The 14169-nt window shown below is 41.0% G+C and overlaps 1 protein-coding gene and 1 long non-coding RNA gene across 6 annotated transcripts in view; one reads left to right on the top strand and one right to left on the bottom strand.

Moving 5' to 3' along the window:
- The window catches only part of CACNA1C (calcium voltage-gated channel subunit alpha1 C), a 1037023-nt gene that overhangs the window by 72634 nt on the left and 950220 nt on the right, over nt 1–14169 (bottom strand). The gene's annotated exons all lie outside the window — the stretch shown is intronic.
- Nucleotides 1–14169, top strand: part of LOC140530973 (uncharacterized) — a 99909-nt gene that overhangs the window by 69930 nt on the left and 15810 nt on the right. The window lies entirely within an intron of this gene.

Here is a 14169-nt window from a genome sequence, read left to right as displayed (position 1 = left end):
TGGAAGGTACCACTGGGATCTTTACTTGAACTTGCTGAAGGGAAGTATTACAGTTTGTGGAGGGTGGGCCAGAGAAAGTCTTGTGGGTCTGGAAAAGGAGAGAAAGGTGTGGATTCCTTAGGGAGGGGATTCCTTAGGGAGGGGGTTAGGCAGACAAGTTCAAGATTTCTTTATGGTACGGAGGGAGGATGGAAGGAAGTTCCCCACAGCATTTAGAGCCCAAACTTCTTCCTTACTCTAACAGGTCCCTGGTCCCCCCCCTTCTTTTATTCCTGAAGGAGTGCATGTATTAAATTTCTACACCCTCTGAATCCCCCTTTCCCTCATAGGTGAAGCTTCTAGGGGTGGGAATTCTAGGAATTAGTGATGGTGGATATATACTACTGAGGTGTGGGGTCAGAGTCTCAGGCTGCACTATTTGTTTTCCTTGTGCTTATCTCAGATGTGTGGCAACAGACTCTTAGGGAAATACCCAGATGTCCCCTAGGACAGTTATGGTTGGATTGAGGCCACCGCTGTTTTCCTATGATGAGTTTATTAGCTTTTCACGGAACATGCCCCATGTAATTTTTAAGTTAGCTCTTTGAGGTGTCTTGTTTGGCAAGGACACTCCCTCCCCATCCCACTCCTCAGGCTGAACTCAGGGCCACCTGACCATCCTCTGAAATCAGCAGGTGCTGGGCATTAAAAGGATCCTTTGAGTAGTATAAAGCCCAGGAGTCTGATTGGCAAATTCTTCATGGATAAACATCTCTTTACCACAGATTCATTAAGAGTCTACATGAGAGTTTCACCATTTCTGTCACTTCCTCAGTCAATTTAATAAATATGTATATCATGTATACATTTATGTTATATATATACTAATATAGTATATGAATTTTCATAAGGCAAGAACTTGGGTTCTTTTATCTCAGCCTGACTATACCCAGTTCCTTCAACCTAACTTCCCAGCTGTGCCCTGTTTCCAGAGGGAATGAAAGACATGTTGTCCTAGGCGGCTAGAAAGTCAGGTCATGGGGAAAGGGTGAGCCTCCATTCCCAGGCAGTTCTGCCAAGGGAAAGTAAAGCACAGCCTCCAAAGAGGTTTGGGAAGAGCCAGATGGTGGAGCAGAGGTTGATGGGGACAGAGGTTAGGTGAAGGTCAGATTGTGTCATGGCTTTCTGACTGGCCCTCTGGAGCATCTCAAACAAAGCTAGAGCCTCTAAGATAGAGAGAACTCTCTCTCTTTTCCACACCTACAGCAGGAAACAAAACAAATCCCCTCCTGATCCTCTAATTTTTCCTTTGGGGGGAAAATATCCAGAGCCTTTTTATTTCATGGAGGGGAGCTGGGAGACATAGAAAAGGAAGACTCATTTGTACTTATGGTACTTTTTCTTTTCCTATTCTTAAAACTTGATTTTTGAAAATACTATCAAGTATGTCTGAATACAAATGACTTCATTGTGGGCACAACAGGCTCTGACTCAATCCAGGGGGATCCCCACCACCCTACCCACACATTAAGTTTTAGAATCTGATAATTCAAATTCTGTTAGAAAGGAAGGAGAAGGGGAAGGGATGAAAAGAATGGAAAAACGGGAGGTAGATTAGAACCCAGAAATGTTCAGCGTCCCACCTAGAACACTTGGTAACAAAGCATTACATGATTGAAGGGGATGGGGGAGAAGGAGTGAGACATATGAGTGGAGGGGAACCAGGGGGCCAAAAAAAAAAATGAACTGGAGTCTCTGCATCCATCTGAGGGACCTGAAACAAAACTGGTGAGATGAGCCCTGGTCTGCCATATCACTGAAAGAGGGGAAGAGGGAGAGGGAAGAAGAGAGGTAGATAACAAGACAAAGGAAAGATGTTGAAAACCAGACAAACAAGGAAAGGTTAATCTCAGAAAAGCTGCCCCGTGCCAGGAGAGCAGATGCAATTTAAAGGGACGCTGTCAACCTCCTGGTTTACCATCAATTGTCTGTGTTATCCGTGGACTTTGGAGTGGGGCTCAGGGTTATGAAGCTCGAAGAAAAATGTGCCAATTATCCCCTTTTCCTTTTCCTCTAGTTTGGCCTGATTGTCTTTGGGTTGCCTCCTGCCCCATCCCCACTAGGCTGTGTTTCTTGGAATGGCAAGAGCTAATTGGTTCCTGGGTTGGACTTTCCGGGTTTGTGTCAGGTCACTTGAGCAGATAGCTTCCACTGACTTACTGCTCAAAGTACCTTTCGCATTTTTTTCCTCTTTGGAGGCTTTTATTAAACAATACCAATATTCTTTGGACCCAGCCCTCTTGGAGTTCACGAACACAGCTTGGAAGTGGGGGAGTGGGGGGGAGGGAAAAGGAGGAGAGAATGTTGACAGTGTCCCTTTAAGTAGCAGTTTATCTTGATGACCTACTCCCCATCCAAATTCCATTCCCATACCCTTTCCATTTTCAGCCCCTGTCTTCCTAGCCAGCTGACCATGACTATCATCTGGCCAAGCCAGTCCTCTTTTATATCCTTTTCATTTCTCCCTCTCATTCCCAAATGCAAGAACCCCCCACAGTCCCCTCCCCAACCCACTGCTCAGGCTGTCCAAGGAAGCTACTTGGCCAGCCTCCTAAATAAGCAGTCCCTCGGCAATAGAGGACCCCGTATATGAAACCCAGGAGAGTCCAATTTACCAAATGTTCTTTGACAAATATCCTTTTCTACTTTCCTGCCTGTTTGGAAATGTTGGACAGGAATAGGAGAATGAGGAATTGAGAGTACTCTTTTTGGGGGTGGGGTGGGGTATGAAAGCATCATAGGTACATTCCTTAAAGCATACTTTTCCCTTGGAACTAAATTATACTCATCATCCTTCCTTCCTTTGGTGGGGGGGTTGGGCAAGACTGAACTTAAATTTTTTTTTATTTTAAATTTTATTTTATGGGGGAGGGGGGACTGGTCTTTAGATTAAAGCTTGTAAATTATGCCATGATGGAGAATGTGGTGGAATTTGTTGATTTTTACTTCACTAAACCTCTCTTTGTTCACCTTCACAGAGCCAACATGGCTGAAGGGTTACTCAGATGGATAGCTATGCATTCTCCCTTCTTTCCAGTCCCCTCTCCCCCACACCAATTCCGAAGTTTTGGGAGATAATTTCTTTTCTTCATCCTTTTTCATCGTCTTAATCCCCAAGAGACAAGATTCCTCTCTTTTTCATCCTGGCTGGGAATCATTCCCTTGAGTCTAGCTCCAGGGATACAAGGTCAGCTTTTAATTATCTGCACCATTAAAAAAACTCAAAACTTTTAGCCCAATTTCCTCTCATCTGTCAGAAGATACTAGAATTGTCTTTCTTTATCTTCCTTCCCCCACTCCACTCCACACATCCTGAGAGAATTCAGATTAATTTATTTTGAACAAAACATTATTATTAAGATAAACCAGCAAAAAACACTGTATAAAACACTTCCAAATCAAAATCTAAAGGATTTTAAGGTTAATCATTGTTTTGGATTACTTTTCATCAGTGAAGATAATTGAAGGTGAGTTGATTTGGAAATGTGAATCAGATTCAAAGGCCCTTCCCCTCCTCCCCCTTCCGCTCCTCCCCCTTCCGCTCCTCCCCATTCCCCTTCCCCCTCCCCTCTTCCCCCTTTGTACCCAGTTTAATTCTTCTATATTGTCTTTTTTGCCCTTCCCCAAAGGTCAGTAATATGCAGTGACTGGAAAGGAATTTATCAGTTCTAATGTGGAAGTAGATAGGGATGTTGAAGATAATATGAGGATGGTGAAAGAACGTATGGTGGGGTTTTGTTGTTGTTCAGTTGCGTCCAACTCTTCATGAGCCCATTTGGGTTTTTTTGGCAGAGCTACTGGAGTGGTTTGCCATTTCCATCTCCAGCTGATTTCACAGATGAGAAAACTGAGGCAAACAAGGTTAAGCGACTTGCTCAGGGTCACATAACGGTGTCTGACGCCAGATTTGAACTTAGGAAGATGAGTTTTCCTGCCTCTAGCCCCAGCATTCTATTCATTCCACCACCTAGCTACCCCATCTGGTATGGTATGGTGGGGTGCAATATGGCTAAACCCTACTCATCACTCCATGAGCTCTAGCTCTAGTGAATACTCAGCAGCCACTATCATTATTATCAGACTACTGCTACTCTTTTAGCCAGAGGCACTAGACAGAACTTTCTGTATGTAGTGGTTTAGGACTAACTGGGATGGCTGCTGTGAGTTTACTATTCCTAGACTATTTTATTAGGAATCTCCTGTAGCGTGTCTGGAGATAATTATGGTTTCTGGAAGGCTAGCCAGAAGAATGCAAGCTGTTATATGGTCTTACCTCCTTCAAAAGGCTTAGAGAACAAGACCTATATCTGTTGAGAACTAGACTAAGTTTAAGGATCCTTCTTACCACCATGCTGGTAGCAGAATGGTATATTTTTCTGCCATACTTATGAAGACTATCTACTAAACCATGGAAGGGCTGTGACCTATTTCAGTGGAGGAGGCATCCATGATCCCATGAATTCTTTGAGTACTTAGGTACCACCTTTGCTCCTCCTCACTCCCATGGTGAATCCACAGAAATGGTATCCACTAGAATTTTCCCAGCAGTCTTATAGTCATGTTTCAAATAGTAATGTACTTGCATACATTTTTGTGTACTCCCTGATATTATGTTGTTAATTCTTAGGCAATGGCAATTTTCGAGTTATGACTTATTCTACTGTAGGAAATCATTACCTGATTATTCCCTGTATTCCTTTTCATACACCTACATAGGAAAGCACCAACAGAGAAGAAGTAAAAGTTCAATGGTATAGGGATGATGACTGTAAAACTCTGTTGGATCACTCATGTCTTTGATGTTTAGAATGCTGGTATAAATTCCTCCACCAATTCAGATCCATCTAACCTGAGAACCTGCTCTTTTCAAGTGATACTAAGCAAGAAACCAATAGATAAAGGCACACTGGGGAGCAGTGATTATTCATTAGTTGGGTATAGGTAGATCTGAACTGAAGTCAGATGATTCCAGTTGAAAGCCAAGTCCCTGCAGAAGTATCAAAATGAAAGAGTTGAAGCAAAGAAAAGAGGTAGCACAATTTGAAGTGACTACATGAAAGTAAAAGAGAAGTGACAGCTAAAAAGTGAAAATAATTGGAAAAACATGTAGATGGAGATAATACTAGTTAAAGGAAAGAGGACAGAAATGAAGGGGAGATGAAAAAAGGAGAGGAGAGAAGGGGAGAGAGGGAGAATAGGAGATAGAGAAAAAAGAGAGCAGAGAGGAGAGAGAAGCAGATACATAGAAAAGAAAGAGGAGGAGGAGGAAAAAGAGAAGAAAGAAAAGGAAAAAGGAAGAAAAAGGAGAAGAAGGAGGAGGAGGAGTTGATAGTATTGGAAAAGAAGCAACAAGAGTTAAAGAGAGAAATAATTAATAGGCATATATTGAAAGAGGATGTCTGGATAGATAACAAATAATTGAGAGAACAAGAGAAGTGGGAAGAGGGTTTAAGGAATAAGAAATTGGGAAAGTAATAGAAATGAAAATTCACCAGACAGTCAGGTCTCAGTGTCTCTGAAGTAAACCTGCAGGCATAGACAAAGCAAAGAAGCATTAGTCGTGAATTAGAAAAAGAGGAATAAGATAGAAGTAGGGTAGGAAAGAGGAGGAAAGGGGCAAAAGCAGACATTTATGAACTTCTGGGATATGCTGGCTCCCCAAAGAATCTTTGTCACTTGTCTTATTCAGTGCCTTGCATATAATAGACAATAAATAGTTGTCAAATTATTGAACTTCCAAGTTGGAAGGGTCCTTGGAGGGTTATCTGGTCTGAACTGTATCTGAAGGAAAATCCTTTCTATAACATCTTCAACAAAGAGATAGTCAATCTCTTCTTGAAAATATCTAGTGATGAAGAACCTACTGTCTTCTGCAAGGAGAAAGCTCATTCCACATTTGGACAGCTCCTTCCCTTACATCAAGAAACTGATCTTGTCTCTGCGACTTCCATGTATTCCTCCTAGTTCCATCTCTAGTTCTGGGGCCAAGCAGGACAAGTCTAAACCCTTTTCCACAGAAGAAACCTTAAAGACATTTAAAATTCCTGAAAATAACTATTACGGCCCAAACCTCTTTTACTCCTTTCACCCACAAGTTTTCTCTTAACAGAACTGAATAAGGTATTTTGGAAGGAATGCAGCTGAAAGGGGTTAGGGATGAAGGAGTTTGAAGATGCTTTCCAGAGGCATCTTCTTGTTCTTATCATGGTCCTGGAAAGTTAAGTTGAGTGAGCCTGGGAAGGGAAAAGATGCCAAATGAGAACTGGCAGCAGTGGCAATGTCTCACTGTATGTCTGGGAAGTGTTGATCCCATGGAATATCAACATGACTGGTAAATGACACCAAGTAGAGATAATATAAATTTTATTATATTAGAAGATGACTTAGACATTACAGAAATCATGGAAATTAGTGGCATCTAATAGAGGAAGAATAATTGAAACATGCCACTGTCCCAAGATTCCTGAGAGCCCAGAAGGGAATTGTGGAGACTTTTACATTTACGTTCTTATCTTGTGATAAATCTATTCATTAGAGGTCAGTGAAATACTGTGTGGTGGAGAGATGAAGGGTCATGGATTGGAAGGAGATGCCAGTTCGTGTGCTACATAGTGCTGTCTTTCCTTTTTTGTGAGTTTATCTTTTCCCACTGATAGAAGGATACTCTTAAAGGGTAAAGGAGGGAAATCTGCCATTTCAGCATATACATGCTGAAGTGATAGGGATGATTTCATTCTTGCCTTCAATTTAGCTCTGAGCCTCTACTTTCTTATCAGGAGACACCAAAGACAAACCTAATAAGAGGCTGAAATCTATCGAATGAGAGCACGATAGAGAATTGGGGCAGGCAGAAATATCCCCATCTACCAATGGATAGTGTCTTAAGGTAAAACAGAAAAGCATGCAAGTGGGTCAAATCTTTTAAAAGGGAAGCAGGAGGCTTTTCTGTACTTCATTTTCTTTAAAATAGAGGCCTCCAGAAGCTTCCTGAGATGAATGAAAAACCTGAGAGACAGAGATTCTGGAAAATTAATAATCTATTTATTAATTAGCCTAGCTGACAATCAATACATTGGTGGTCAGTAGTTTCTCTTGGTAACCAAAGACACCTAATGGAGACACTGAATGGCTTAAACATTTTTTTTTTTAATCGAATGCCTCTGACAGGATAAGTCAGCCCAGATTGGTGAACAATTAATGCAGGAATGGGCATTTATATAAATAGTTTGGCTAAAAGTCTTAAACTCCCCCTGAAGTGTCATGCAGTGACTCCTCCTGAGTCATGAGACTTAGCCACCTCCAGCACTCTGGACAGATGAATCCATTTTCACCTAGACCACTCTGGTTTTTTACTTCATACACTGGGCCACTCTAATCGAGGGCATAGGCTTAAAGCTTTAAGGTCGGAATCTATCTAGATTAGATATGAGATTAGTAAAGTCTGCTAGTTGGGTGGGGTCCTGCCCAAGATGGTGGAGCATGTTCCTAGAGGATTTGGACAGTCTCATCTATCAGCCTTGTCCTCCAGAGACTGGCTGACTGACCTACCAGGGCTGGTCCCTCAGTGAGGAAGTTAAGAGAAAAAGCCTTAATCCTAATTTAATAATAGGTTATTAATGTAATAGAAAAATAATTTCCCTCATTCCTCATAGCCTTGCAGCTGGGACAAAAGAGTTCTATCTTTGAAGTGCTTAGGACACCTCAGCCCTAAGCAAGTGTGTGAAATAGTTACAGTCTTTGAAGAAATAAGGTAGGTCAAATTGCGCTGTGCTATATCAATACAACCTTGCAGAGGTCACAAAGATATCGCAAAACATGCCATCTTAGAGGTCTTTGTGGAAGATTTGGAGGTTTATGGGCTGATTACAGGAAATACAGGAACTTCAGATATGTTTTAGTACTAGTCAAGTTCTTATCATTTAAATGAATTCTGTCTCTAAATCTTTGCCCAGCAAGCTAATCACAATGGGAAGGGTCCTTTAAAGGGCAATTGTCCTAAGCATTTCCCCTAGAATGGGCTTGGGTTCCCTTATGAGCTGTGAATCTGAATTGCTCAGAACGAGCCTTCCTGGGATGATGGACTTTTGGAAATTCACTGACTCTAAATTAGGCAGATGTTTTCTGTGCCTGTTCTCTTTCTTGTTCACAAGATTGTGATTGAAAACTGAAGTATACCATCCCACTGGGCTTTTCTCATGGTGGGAATAATTTTACCTATTAAATAATTAAATGTAATAGCTAATACTACCCTTCCCACACCACAGCTTTTTGTTAAGTCACATAATTTAAAAAAATCATTCATAGCAATGTTCCAGCTTTTAAGAGCCAGGCAGGAAAGAAGTCTGTCACAATGTTGCAACAATGTGCAAATTCCCTGGGTACGGAAGCTGTGATAGGCAGGCCCTTCCTTAACAAAGCCTCTACTATTACCATTCATGCCTGTCAGTCTTGTACTGAAAGCACCAGGTACCCTGTTGTCATGCCATAAATAAATAATAATCATGGTAATTGTGGCTCAGACCTCTAGGCAGTGTGTATGTGTGTGTGTGTGTGTGTGTGTGTGTGTGTATACATATATCTATGTGTATATGTGTGTATGTGAGTATTTAGATAGATAGGACGATAGCAAGATAAAGTCTGACATTAACCACTTCAGATAATGTTCACTCGTTAGTAGTTTGAGTAATTCTCAACAGAAGCCCTTTCTCCTCTTGCCAAAGGATTTTTTCTTTCTTGATGGGCAAAATGTTAAATTTAGGGCAAGGAGAAAAGACACTTATCAATTCATGACAGGGCTATGACAGCATGAGCTGTATTTTTCTTAGTATGGCATGTTTTTCCTTTTCCCCTAAACTCAGCCCTCTTTTTGACTTCTGATTTCTCTTGAGGGCAACACTATCCTTTCATGTTTACGACCTCCTAGTCATCCTCTTCAATCTTCCTCATTCCACCTTCCCTTCCCTCCCCATCTCCTCCCATAATTTCCAATAAGTTGCCATCTTTCAGTTTTATCTCCATTACACCTCTCCCATTTGTCTCCTCTCTACTCATAAGACACCATCTTAGTCAGGTCTCTAATCACCTCTTGCCTGTAACTGTTGCAACAGTCTTTCAATCATTCTGCTTGAGTCAATGCTTTCTTCTCTAGTCCATGCCTCACACAGTTCCCAAAGTTTCTCTCTCTCACACACAGACACACAGGCACACACACCCCCTCCCTATATATCAGGGCTAAGTGACTTGCCTAGGGTCACACAGCCAGTTAAGTGTCTGAGGCCAGATTGGAACTCAGGTCCTGCTGACTCTAAGGCCAGTATTCTATCCACTCTGTTACCTAGCTGCCCCTCAAAGTGATATTTCTAAAGGACAGGTCTGACCATGTTTATTCCTCTGCTCAAGATTTCAGAGGCTTCCTATTGTTGTCGGTATAAAAAACCAAACATATTTCTCTGTTCAGCATTTAAAGTCCATCAAAGTCTAGCTTGAACTTATGTTTCCAGATGGATTTCATGTTCCTTTCCTTCATGAGTTCCATGTTGCAGCCAAAATGACATACTTGATGTTTCTCATTCACAGCATTTTCTTCCATTTATTCCCTATGCCTCACATAGCTACTAGGAATCCCTATCTCTTTTCAAGTGTACTTCCTGTGGAAGGCAGTTAGCTCACTGGGCCCTGTATCAGGAAGATCTGAGTTCAAATTCAGCCTAAGACACTTACTAGCTGTGTGACCCTGAGCAAGGCACTTAACCTCTGTCTACCTCAGTTTCCTCAACTGTAAAATGGGGATAAATAACAGCACCTACCTCTCAGGGTTGTTATGAGGATCAAATAAAGTCATACTTATAAAGTGCTTGACATATGGCAGGTGCTTAATACATGTCTGTTCCCTTCCCTCTAAATGGCTTTTCCTGATTTTCCCCTGAAATTACTGTATGAATGTATGTACATATACATATATGTATTGCATATGTGTGTAAATGTTGTCTCCTCCAGGTAGAATATAAGTTCATTTAAGACATGGACTTTTTTGGTTTTATCTTTATGTCCCCAGAGCCTAGTATAGTGCCTGGCATACATTAGGTGCTTAATAAATGCTGGTTGATTTGAATTGGGGTGGGAAGTGTTGCATTGTGGAAAGAGGACAGGCTCTGGAGTCAGAGGGCCTGAATTCAGATTTGCCCTCTGATATTTCACCTGTATGATCTTTGGCAATTCACTTAAGTTCACTGGGGCTCAGTTTCCTCATTTGTAAAATGTAAAGGTTGAACTAGATGGCTTCTGTGGTCCTTTTCAGCTCTAAACCTATGATCACATGAGCTTGGTTCCCTTTATACCTATATCTTGCATGTCATAGATATTTGTCAAATGAAGACATTCTGAGCTATGATGTACATTGAACGTAAATTAGGTCTTCAGGGTAATATTGTACAGTAGCCAATTAGTGACCATTTCTCGGATCAAGCTGGACCCAAGAGAAGATTAAAAAGGTTTCGCCTTTTCTTCCCTTCCCTGTTCCTCTCCAACAATGTAATCTGGACCCTAGTGAATTAGCACCAGGTTTTGGAGAACATTTGGGGAGCTGGGGAAAGGAAAATACCATACTGATTTTTCACATCCTTTCAGTTTGTCGTTCAGTAGGCTCACAGCAACCCAGTAGACTGGGCTTTTGTTTTCTGAGTGGTGTATCATTTATACCTTGTTTATTAAATTATAAGCTACTTTAGGGCATGGATTCCATATCTTTGTATCTTGCCTACTTAAGTATAGAGCATAGTTGCTCAATGAATGTTTGTTGACTGAATGAAGAGGATGCATTTGAGGGGTATTAACAATATGTTCTGTGTCATAGTGGTTATAGCTTCCATGAGTAGCTTTATAACTCAGAAAATAAAGCAGAGCTTCAGGAAGTAAAAGACCTATGGTACTATTAATTATTCTACCATCCAGAAACAAAAATTAAGGGAAGCTCAGAAGTGTGTCATACAGATGTTGTACGAGACAGCCTTTTACAAGCTTTCATCCCAGCTCAGTGCAATCTTGAATATACTTTGTGGTAGAGGCAGCACTAGCAACCTTAGTCTCTATCATTCTGTTATCTTTCCCATCAAATCCCAAACATAGTTCCAAGATTCCCAAGCTCATACCATCAGGTTTACCTTAGCTAATACCAAACATATAACCACTGAAACAACCTTTATTCTGAAATTACTTCCTGAATGGATGGCTTTCTCCCGTGTACGCCTATTGTTTACCCATTGGAGTACCCCTACTCAACATAATCACTTTCATTTCATGCTACCATATTTTCTCTTCCCATGCTCTTCTCTCAACCACCAAGTGACCTCTTGAGGCTTCTTTCTATTGCTCTTAAATACTTGTTATGAAATTGCAGGCACCTACTTTTCTTTACCTCTCCAACACACAAATGTTTTGCCTCTTTCCTTGTTGGTCCTACAACATCCCAAGCTCCTGATACTTTCCAATCCTCAAACTCCAGGAATGTGGCAACTTTGAGAACCAGCACAAGATGCTCTTCTGAATTAGTTATAAACCGTCTGATTCCTTTCCTACTGAGAGAGAAACACTAGAGCATTTCAAGCTTGATCTCATCATCATTGAAATCTACCCTGCAGAATCCAGTGTCTCTTTTTCTTGTATTGTAAGTCTCTGGGTTTTCTTCTGTAAAGAAATGTTTTTTTTTTTGTCTCTGACCAAAGTCTTGGGATTTGGTCTTTCAGGTCATTGGGGTAGTAAAGAAATTTTGTAACTTTGTTTGTCTGTGTGTCTCAAGGCATTCAGTTAGATTCTGAGCTTCAGCAGGTGATTGTAGGGGAAAGTCTAGAGACTCATTTCAAAGAATTTTCTAAGGTCCTACTTGTGTCCAAAAATGAAAGGAACAATTGGGCTGATCCCCAAAATGTTTTTTTCCAGTAGTCTAGGTAAGAGATAATAAGGATCTCAACTAGACTGGTTATAGTAAGAATAAATGAGAAAACCAAGAGCAGAGGGTAAATAAAGAAAGGCTACGGAAAAGACTTGGCGAATTCTTGTCTTTTCATTCCAAATCCTTAACCTGATGCTAATAGAACATTCCTTTCTTCTTTTCTAGTGACCCCCTGGGGCCATTCATAGCCATATGCTTAATTATCAGGCACACAGCAACATCTTGCTAACTAGGACAGGCTTGGTGGTGTTTTGCCTAAAACTAAACATTTGGGGAGGGATAGCACTGCTAAATACCAAACAAACATTTATGGGGGGAGCCCCAAGGCATACATTGAATTATAGAGGTCTGTATTCCTACATGGCTTCATGAGAGAAACTAAGACTTTGAAGAGCATAGAAATAATTGCCCTGAAGCTCCCCAGAAAATCGTCCAGAAAATGGAATCTTGAACTACCTATCCGATTTCAAGGGGCAGGATCATCCATGCCCCAAATGGGCCTGGAATGGGGGAACGATAGCATTTTTTAGCTAAGAGCTGGATTACATTTTTCTTTCCCTTTACTATATCCCCTCTCCTGAAAAAAAATTCTATTTTTAAGAAAAATTTTGTGAGATATATCTGCTCTAGAAAACCTTCCCTTTTCTGGATACTCTCACTTTTGTGGAATAGCCTCTAAGGTTCTGGACTTCCACTTCCCTTTGCTTCACTGGCCAATTGCTTTCCCATACCTTTCTAATTCCACTATGACATCAGTGCAACTGTGCGCTGCATTGTGTATGTGTGGGTATTCAGTTTATTTTTTTAAAACTATTGGTTGTTTCTTTTGCAATAAAAACCTGAGCTTCAGACCAAGGAAATTAAATTATTGGAGCCTATTGTAACTTAGCACATGAGCAGAATGAAGAAATGGCAGAGGTACTTAAAAGGGACATTTCGGATGGGGGGAAAGGGGAAGGTATAAAATGAAAAAGGGAGGCAGGCCCACTTAGATATTACTGGGACAAAGCAGGCTTTGGCTTATGTTTATTTTATTCACGTACAGGGCTAACTCAAACTTGGTTAATGAATTACACAGCTAGTGTCTGAGGCAGGTTCAGAATCCAGATCTTCCTGACACCAAGTCTACTGTGCCAAAATGCTTCAAGGCTAAGGGTTGAACATGGGTTCCAGAAAATTCTAGACACCTGGGGAATCCATTGAGCACTGGGTTAACGTGGATCTGGTTTTCTCTTTGAAATGCCAAATAAAGGGATCATATTAACTGTTTCCTATCTAGTCTGAGTGCCCTACCTTGCAACAATAACAGGTAAGTATGAACAAGAAATGTAGAGACTGAGTAACAGGGAGGACAAAAAAAATACCCCACAATACCATGGAAGGAGACTAGAGATACTGGGACAAACAATTCCAAATTTAAAAATGGCAACTTATTGTGATCATAGATTTGGCACTGGAGGTCGTTGACTCCAATCCCCTTAATTTATAGAAGAAACTGAATCCTAAAGAAGATAAGTGACTTTCCAAGATTCATCATCTAACTAGTATGTGTCTGAAGCAACATTTGAACTCAGATCCGGCACTCTATCCACTGTACCAACTAGCTGCTATTTAGCAGCTCAGATAATGTTGCAGTTTTGTGGGTTGCAATTTTGTGATAGTTGCAATGGTGTTGGGTTGCAGTTGATGTAGTTGGCTATCTTTAGTAGTATGGCTGATAACATGTCTCCTATAAATGAAATAAAATGGATTTTGAAGTCAGGGAGACTAAAAACTGACTGAAGAATAGTCAGTTGAGTTGGCAGCTGGAAGGGCTGGCAAATCAGTAAGATCTACTTTAGGTTTCATTTTGCATCATTACAGAATCGTAACATTTCAGCATTAAAAGGGGACTCTAGACTAAAGGCCACCTAGTTCATCCCTGAAAAACAGTCCTTTACAACAGAGCCAACAAGTGGTCATTCAGCTTCTGCTTAAGATACCCAACAAGGCTTGCAACAGGAACCCGAAACAGTCTATTCCACTTTTAAAAGACTTTGAGATCTGGGCAAACAGTTCAATAAGGACATGATTCAGAGTCTCCTTGGCAACTGACCATGGGTTGTGTCATTCACATCCCATAGACACAGGAACACTAGCTCTTTGAAAAGTCCAGATACCCTCTAAGCATAATCTCATTCAAC

The sequence above is a fragment of the Notamacropus eugenii genome, chromosome 3 (genome assembly GCF_028372415.1).
Source record: "Notamacropus eugenii isolate mMacEug1 chromosome 3, mMacEug1.pri_v2, whole genome shotgun sequence".
Classification (NCBI taxonomy): Eukaryota; Metazoa; Chordata; class Mammalia; order Diprotodontia; family Macropodidae; genus Notamacropus; species Notamacropus eugenii.
The sequence above is the reverse complement of the archived record's forward strand: the minus strand, read 5'-3'. Positions and strand labels throughout refer to the sequence as shown.